Here is a 10,080-nt window from a genome sequence, read left to right on the forward strand (position 1 = left end):
CAACTTTTCTTGCAGATTATAGACCTTTATTGAGTCTTCAATTCTACTTGGCCTTCATACTATGTAGCTCTGATAGCTTGTTCACTCTTCAAGTATTTATATCTTTAAGCCTTCTTGCTTAACATGTCATTACAGACTCTTCTCTTAGGTCACTTGATGAAGTAAAACCCTTAACTCCTTCTCTTCCTTAGGTTCTCACACATGACAACTTTGCTTCATGACTAGACATTCCCATAAATAGGAAATTAAGATATTTTCTTGCTCATTTCCCATCATCAAAATTTAGGGTTTGGATGGATTAGGTAGGTTACAATGTATCTATCTCATATCTCATATCTCTTCTAGAAATTTCTTCTAGAATCCATTTGAGTTTGCCTAAAAATAGTTTACCTCTAATTCTATGCCACTAGCTCATCAACCTTATCTTTCACCTAGTTCACAAAATTCAAGAAGACAAACTTGTCAGCTTGGATTCAACAAATCTTTGATCTTTAAAATAATGCAGCAGCTCAGCATTATCAACCTTTTGATGCTCAACACATACTGTGTTGCTCAACATCTATTATGAAATCACTCAGCATCAACTAAATTTTACTGATGATCAGCATCAACTAAACTTTACTCAGCATCAACTATCTTGCTTGGCATCCACTAGAATTTTTTTTTACTCAACTCCAACTGACTTTCTGCTTTGCTTGCACTAACTTTTCTCAACACCTACTATCCACTCAGTCAAGCTTGGCAAACAAGCTTTGTGTAACTTGTTCTTCTAAACTTTCTTAGTGTAGCCAACATTTGTAACCTTAAGTATATTATTAATACATCATTTCATCACTGTCTTAATTGATCCTTGTACTTCATTACATAATCATAACTCAACCTTTCCTCTAGGTGTTTTTGTTACATCTTATTGATCAAATCGTCTTCATCAATCAACTAAGTAATAGTACTTGAATCTTATAAGCAGTTGTCTTACCAAAAAATAGAAAGTTTGACATCAATGATAAAACAATGATTGAAACACATAGTATTCTTTAGCAATCTCCCTTTTTCAATAATCTCTTTCAATAATGATCTTTTCAATCAGATCTCAATAGCTACTAAGGTCTACCAAGTAATATGTGACAACTACTCATGTCCACAATATCACACAACACATGATCAACATATTTTCCACTTTAAAAATTAATAAGAAATTTCTCCCTCGCTACCAAAGCATGTTCATCATGTAACCAACCAATCCTATAAGGACAATGATATCTCATTCTCTTCAAACCAAGTTTCTAAACCATCTCTTCAACAACTAGGTTATCAATACTATCACCATCCACAATCACATTCCAACATTTATCTCCAGACTTAGAACAAGTCCTAAAATAAATTCCTTCTTTGACAAGGGTCCAACACCTTCTTACTATGCAACACTCATTGAACCAACAAGTTATCCTCCTCCTGCTCATGCTCATTCACTAAATCCACATTCTCATGTACCACAACAACTATTTTATCACCAACCTTCTGGGGACATTCAAAAGAGATGTGTCCTTCCTCACCACATTTGAAACAATTAACCCTAAATGAACCTTTATTTGTTCTCTTCCTCTATTCAATAGGTTTTCGTTCATCATCAAAATTTGTTTTATCCTTCACATAGTTTTCCTTCTTTTCCTTCCCTCGAGAAGTACCTTGATGTCTTCTCTTCAACTTCTCTTCTTCCCTTAGAGAATATTGATAAGCATCCTCAATTCAATCAATCTTTAGCATACCAATATCATCCTAGATATTGAATCTCAAACCATTAATATATCTAGCCACCTTTTCCTTAGAAATCTCTCTATGTCCAAACTGAATAGTTAACTTGTAGAACTCCTCTATATAATCCTTCACATTCATATCCTTTTGCTTCAAATTATGTAATTTTTTAAATGGTTCAAGTTCATAATCAGCAGGAATGAACTTAGCCTTTAATTTATTTACCATCAATTTCCACCTAGTGATATTCATTTGACCTTCTTCTTCTCTATCTCTTTGCAATTCTTTCCACCATAAAGCAGCATGTCCTTTTAGCTTAGTTTGTGTCAACCTCACTCTAAGTGGATCTCCAATATCTTCTAACTCAAAGCATTCTTTCAATTCACCAATCCAATCAATAAAGTCCTTGGGATTGAAAGTACCTAAGAAATTAGAAACATCCATCTTATGTTTTACATCCATATTATGCTTTAGCTTTAAGTGAGCTCCAGATCTATCCAACTAACTAGCTCTGTCTTCCACAAATCTCTCCATTTGATTAGCTTTGTCTTCACCAGTAGATCCAGTAGACTCAAATTCTTTAGTAACTTCCTCATAACCATCTTTAGTACCCTTATTCTTGGGTACACCATCTATAACTCTCATGATCTTAGCAACCATATCGTTCTTCATCAACTCTATCTCATATCTAAAATCTGCTTTAACCTTTTCTAAAATATTAGTCTCCACAGCATCACATGGATCTGTAATTGCCCTAGGATTCAATATTCTAGGAGGTATCCTCCAAGAACTTTAAAAACCCAAAGAAACTAATCTATAAGAGCAACCAACACCACAAGATTAACCAACTTTGATACCACTTGATGCAGTGCAAGGTAAGAGATGTCCTAGTCCCTACCAAATAATCACACTATGAAATATAAATAATAACAAAGAGATTTGGATCTAAAATAATATAATTTTCATAATAGAATCATAATATTTACATCCAACATGTCTGGTTGTAAGGCCTTTTGGGTTATGGCCAAATACAAAGCAATTACAACAATAGTTCTAAAAGACCTCGCAAGATCCAACAAGTCATCCCAGACTCACAATCTGGTAGAAACCCTAAGAAGAATCTAAACTCATGCTCACAAGACACTAAGCAACCTTCTTGTTTCCCAAGCCCACACTTACTACTAGCTCTTATCAAACTTCACTCCTCTCAATTATTCCATGTTGAAATTAAATGCTCACAAATGTTTCAAGATAATGCAAGACCCTCTACTTATACTAAACCAAGCCACAAGTTGGCCTAGCAAGCTACTCACATTAAATAAACCCTCAAGCCACAAGTCGGCCTAGCAAGCTACATTAACTAGACACTCACATTAAATGAACCCTCATACCACAAGTTGGCTTGGAAACAGACATTAAATACATCAAATAATTAAATACTTAAGACAAGCCCCAATTTTATGAAGCATAACTAATTCATATGAAAATATATAAGAGTAAACACCCTTAGGAATAGGTCCATGTTCCATCCAACTATCCAAATCCAAGATCCTGCACACCAACTCCCTCAGATCAAAGCTTGTGAAAACAATCTCTAAGTCTACTAGTAAATTAGGAACATGTTACCAACAGCCACCCAAAAGGCTCTAACTCCAACATGATTTCTCCAAACTTTATACACACTTAAGACAAGGTTCTCCAATATGCCTCTAAAATATCCCCAACTGCGTGAACCATAATTCCTTAAATCAAAGCTCAATGCGGCTACATACAGGATTTCTAACTACCTTAGGATTCTCCTATAGCTCATAATGAACACAAATATTATATAGCACACACATCAATGACAATCATCAAAACTGGTAGATATGTTGAAATTATTTAGAATAACTTATAGTGGGGTGAATCAGTTATCCAAGGTCCAAATGTACAAATAAAACTTTTCAGTACTAATCAGATCCATATCCATAAAACCTTAACATGCATGCATCCATTAGATCATACAATACCTTAACTTTGTAGATTAATGTCCTAGGTCAAAATAACTTTGTAGAAATGTAAACATGAAATACCATAAGAATATTTAGACAATTTGACACAAGGATTTTATGTGGAAACTCAATTTGGGAAAAACCACTAGTAACATGCTACTAATTCTCACTCTTCTGAAGTGATGCCCTATGAAAGGCCAACCCTGTTAAAGGTTACAATACACACTATTAAATGTAACCTAGTTAAAGGATTTCAATCACCCTATTAGGAGTGAGCCTTGTAAGAGGACATTAGATCATTCCTTTAGAATGTCACCCAGTTAAATGATTTACAAATGACTATTAGGTCAATCTTAATCCAAAGGATTTTATCCACACTGGTATAGTTGTTAGAAAGAAATAGTAGGAATTGATCTAATAAAAACTTACAACTCACTTGCACATTACAGATCTTTGTTTTAGTCCTCCATTATGCTCAACATTCATACACTTCAGCTCTGATAGCTTGTTCACTATTCAAGCATTCATCCCCTTAAGCCTTCTTTCTTTGTATGCCAACTACAGTCTCTTTTGTTTGGCCACTACATGAAGCAATACCCTAAACTATTTGTCTTCCTTAGGTTCTCACACATGAAAACTTTTGCTTCTGACCAGCTATCTCTATAAATAGAGAATTTAGATCTTTTGTCGCTTAACTACAATCATCTATTTTAGGGTTAGGTAGGATTCAATGAATCTACCCACTTTTTTATTTGGTTCCTCTAGAAACTTCCTCTACAATCTTCCTTGAATTCACATCAAAATGGTTTACCTTGAATTTTGTGCCACCATCTCATCATAGTTATCTTCCACATGCTTCACACAACTCAAGAAATCAAATTAGTCAACTCAGATTCATCAAATCTTTGATTTAACATTGTTTTTTGTCACTTAGCATCTAAAACATTTTGGCACTTGGCCAACACTAGTTCACTCAGTAAACACTAAAGTTTATTGATGCTCACCACCAACTGAACTTTACTCAACATATACTAACATTCACTCGGCTTGTATTATTTTTCATCTTTTCTCGACACGTCTTGATTTTCACTTGGCTTTTACTGATTTCTACTCAACAAGGCTTGGAAAACACTTATCTTACTTGAGCTTCTTCCAGCCTTTCCTTAAGTAATCTTTCATTTTAGACTTTAATTAGATAAACAATACACTAGAGTGCCAATGTCTTACTTGGTCTTAGTGCTCCTTTGATACACCAAATAACTCAACCTTTCTCTAGGTTCTCTTGTTATCTCCTCTTTTCAAATCCTCTTCATCAATCAACCACATGATAGCATTCAGACCAAAAAGCAATTGTCTCACCAGTAAGTAGTAGGTTTGACATCATTAACAAAATAATGATTGTTCCATCATAGGTTCTTCACTTAAAAAACAATCTATTTTCAACAAGATCATGACACACTTCTTTACCTCATCAACATTATTTATGCCAAATTTATGTACCTTGCATTTTGTCCCAAAAATTTAGCCACATAGATCAGCATTCTAGTTTCCATTTATCTGCATTTCATCTCTCTATCATTGTGTATTTGTAAGTTAGCTCCAATTTTCTAGTAACTTGCCTAAATTATCTTTTACATATATCTTCTTATCATTTTCATTTCCATCACTACATATATAGAGAAGAATCATTGTCCTACCTATTACTTGAGTCTCCTATTGATCCATTTGGGAAACTTCCTTCCAAATGTGTAATCTTGAAAAGGAGTTAGCTATCTAGTTGCATTGGTTCCCTTTTCACCATTTACAACTACTAACGCCAAACTATGAGGATGATTTTAGTACCTCTTTTTTAAAAAGTCATCTTTTCTATGTTTTGCATACTCTACAAAGCATGCATGCTAATAAGAGGAACACATTAAGGATTTTAATTGCTACATTATTAGATATGGACTGTAATATCTATGATCTATAAATATGTTTACTTTTTATTTTGGTTAAGAATGACTTTTATACTATAAATACATGTTCATAATAGGTTCACACATACCTCTAAATGTGAGAAATATGTAACATGTGTACCAATTTTATCTCTCCCTAAATCACTATATAGACCAATTTTATATTTCCTTACATATATTCCTACATAATCCTTACACATGACCTTATTCTACACCTCTACATTAAATCCTATGAAAAGTATGAAATTGCAAATCTAAATAATGTGGAAATAATGCAATGTAAGATCCAAACTCATAATCCATGCAATCACAAAATGCAACTTAAGATATTTGTGTAAATTGAATGATAAACAATACTAGCAATACGTAAATTTTATGAGACTCCATTGTTACTTGATATTTTCTTGAATACTTTAATATTCAGGTTTTTTTCAAAATAACATAACCATGGTTGCACGATGACATGGTAACAAAGGATTAATGTGTGATAGTCACTAGCTCTTGATTGGGGATGCTTAATGATTTTAGTATAGGTGGTCCAAGTTCTAGGAGGGTAATGAATGACTAAAGAGATGAGTAATATGTTGCACAATAAATATGACCAATGGTGGGGATTAATTGAAAAGATCAATGGATGACAAAATTTGAGAGAGGCTAGATCTATAATGCAAATGTTGGGGTGGGAGGATAAAGAATGTGTAAAATACATAGAGAAAATAAATATAATTTTGATTTATTTATTTAAGGTGGGAACATTTAATAAATAATTTAAATTTATTTATTCTAGGAGGTGTTGATGTTTTTTTTTTAAAACTACTAAGCAAAAAAATGCTCAATACCAAAATGACATCACTCATACAATCTAAGGACTAGCCAATTCCTATTAACAATTATATGTGCAAACCATTTGGACCCAACTTCAACAAAACCAAGGGTGGTTTCTTGCTCTTTAGGCTCTACAAAACCAGGGTGGGTATACCTAGGGATGATTCTAGACTAGGAAATGTTGTATGAGGATTTACTTTAGTTTCATTCTAATTCTCATCTCAAATCCTGAAATACATGCATAATTCATGACAATTTGATAAACACATCCCACATAACAGATCTGGCCAAAATTATTCTATAGGTCTACTCGTGTTCTCAGCAATAGTGGCTAACTGAAGCTAAAACATTCCATGCAAACAAGTACAAGCCAACTTTGAAAATCTTCAAGAAATAAAAGTAAAATTGATTATAATTCTGCATTTAAAAACCATTTATGACACATTTATCTTCTAGTTGAATCAATTTGACTAGTGCCTAATCCATTGGGGTTCAGAGTCTACTACAAATCCTTAGATCTATTTTGTTGCCTTACAACAAATGTTATCAGCAATTCTCATCAGAATTAATCTTTCAAAAATCATTTCCACTACTATAGCAACCTTATCAAATTCATCAAAGCTTTTACTTAATCTATTGAACTAATAGCAATGATGAACAAATATATGACCTAACTGGATTGCATTCAATTGCACAAGCCTTTACTCATACAATATCAAGATAACCAAGTAATCAAAAGGAGACAAAATTCAGAAAGAACTGATATGGGGACAGCTCATAATTTGTATTCATTTTCTTTGAAAATTGTATACATTTACAGTAAACTCAAAATGACCTTAGGAAGAAACACAGAGATCATTCTATTATTCATGTATTCTTAGGAACTAATAGAGAAAAATACATCATAAACTTGCTCCAAACATTAGACCAAAAAAAAGACTAAGTATATCACCTAGAATAATAGAATTCAAACCTTTTCTCTAGCCCTAGAATCTCACTTATATAGTGTGAGATGCAACAAACTTTAGGCTAAGAGTAAATGGCAGGTGTCCTTTACAAGAAATATTTACATACACCTATCACAAAATGACAAAAATGTGGGTAACAAAAGATGTCCAAATCAAAACATTCTTTTTGGTGGGTCAACTTCTGTCACATCTTCTAATGTTGCTGAGTTGGCTACTATTCTGATCCCTCTTCGTATACAACTACCAAATTAGCTAACGATGAAGTTTGTTTTGATGATGGCACATTAACCTCCACCTGTCGGTTTTCATCATCTTTATCATGTGTGGTGGGAGTAACTTCTACCTTTTTCTCTTCTTCGATTGTATCAGCACCCTGTGATCTTGGGCCTGCAACTGAAAGTGATTGATTATTCTTGTCTTCTCCTTCCATTTGGGCTTGAGTAGTGATGGTGTCAATGATTTGGATCTCCTCACCCTACACCTCATCACTGTCAGTTTCATCTTCATCAAGCTATTCACCAAGAGTTATTTTTGCCATCCACTTGTCAAATAGTGTGTCATCTGGCCAATTGAATTGCAAAATATCCCTTTGTCTTTTTAATATATACTCAGCCTCATTATTAATATCAAAAAAAAAAAATTTTGAAGAATCAAATAATATTTGGGCCTTCACAATTTCTTCCATTGTGGTAGCCCACCATGCATGCCCTATTTCATTTATGACTTGATTCATTCTTAAACAGAATAAATCATCAAGTTCCTTTGCCCATTCATCTTTGTTTTTTAAATTATTTTTCTTATCTAAGGCATGAGGAAACAAACTAAATTTTTGGCTCTTATACTTGTTCAAGTAGCCTATTATTATTCTCTGTAAATGAATCCTTTTATTGTCAAAATCAGCAATATCAGAAACAATGTCAAAGGTTTTTTCAATTTGATCATAAGAACCCCTTATGATAGAGAAACACAAAAATGTCATTTCTTTCTCCCTCCTTACCCATTTATTCACAATAGGCTTTAGACCCTCATCATTGGCTTTCAAATCCTCCTAGATACTAATCACCCTGGCCAACTGATCATGAATTAGTGGCCATTCAACTTTGTCCCCAAAATATGTGAGAGCTTTTCTTAGTTTATCTTCATATTTGGACTCCAATTCTACATGTAAGGCCCACAGTTTACCTTTTTCTTCTTCAAAATCCTCAGCAGTGTAGTACTATGGCCTTTGGGGTGTATCTGATCTTTCTATGAGGGGGGTGAATTTGAAGGGTTCAATTGGGGGCAAGGGTATGTTATTCTTGGCCTAGTGGATTTTTACAATAGCTTGTTCTCAAGCTCAATTCTCTTTTTTACCTCTTTATTGTAGGCATCCACCCACCACAGTTTCATACTTGCTCTACAGCTCAGTCATCTCCTTTTCTTCCTTCTCTACAGTAGCTTAGGAAAATTGAGAATAATCCACATTCATGTGGGCTGCCTATACATGTGAGGTATCAACAACCCTTCTCACAATGATACTCCCTATTAGTCCTGAATCATCAGGTTGTGATGGAGCAGCCCTAGGTCCTCTTCTTAACGACCACATAACAAGAGTAGCTTGGTCATTATTGAATATAGTTCCCAAGAACTCCTTTTTATCTGGATCGTGCAATCCTAAATTATTTGACACAGAATTAAAAATCAAGGCATCAGCAATGTCCCAATTGGGCAATAATAAAATATTTGCAGCCTTTACCATCTGTCTCCCCTCTTCAATGGTTATATTCAGAAACTCTTGCATCATTTGTTCCTTTATTTGATTTTGAATAGAGGCTTCATCCATTTTTGGATGCTCTACTTTCATAATTTTATATCTTTCCTTAAAAATGTGCATGTTTGCCCTCCAAGAAAACTAATGGAAAGCCCTAGATTTTACAAAATTATCATCAGAAAAAAATTGTTGACTGGCTTGTTCCAAAACAGGGTCTAATTCCCTTCCCCTAAAATCTGCTATAGTTAACTCAAAACTTGGCACAGGAGGCTCTTAGGGGTTCCCTTCATCAATCTCTGCCTAGGTAACAAAAACTCCCCCTTCTGGTCCAATTTGTTCAATTTTCTCATCAGTGAGCTGCTCCTCCTCAATTCTCATAGGGGTTTAGGAAGGTGAGTAACTTTCATCATGTGATTTCTCTTCCCTTATTATCTTTCTCCTCTTAGGAGAAGGTTCAGGTGGCTTTTCTTCAAAAGCAGCACTAGTAGATTCAACTATCTATTTTCCTTTATTCACAATGGGCCTTTGATCCTAAATGACAGCATATCCTAACCTCCTTTGCACAATTAGTGGGCCTACCCCTATATTGGGAGTGAAACCCAATTTTCTCATTATTTCCCTGGCTTTATCTAGAAAAGAATCAATGAAATGTTGCTTCTTCTCATTCATTACCTCCATTATCTCAGAGAATGTACTCATAAGCTTATTTATTCTATCTACAATAGTTACAGCATTACTAAGAGGGTTGTAATCTTTGTTAAAACAATTAATAAAATCCAAACTTTTGAATAGACTCTCCATTTTTCTTTCTTTGTTTCTTGCTCCTGCAGAGAGTA

Source organism: Cupressus sempervirens, chromosome 4, assembly GCF_028749045.1.
Source record: "Cupressus sempervirens isolate cs-2001-9-10 chromosome 4, ASM2874904v1, whole genome shotgun sequence".
In the NCBI taxonomy this organism is placed as follows: domain Eukaryota; kingdom Viridiplantae; phylum Streptophyta; class Pinopsida; order Cupressales; family Cupressaceae; genus Cupressus; species Cupressus sempervirens.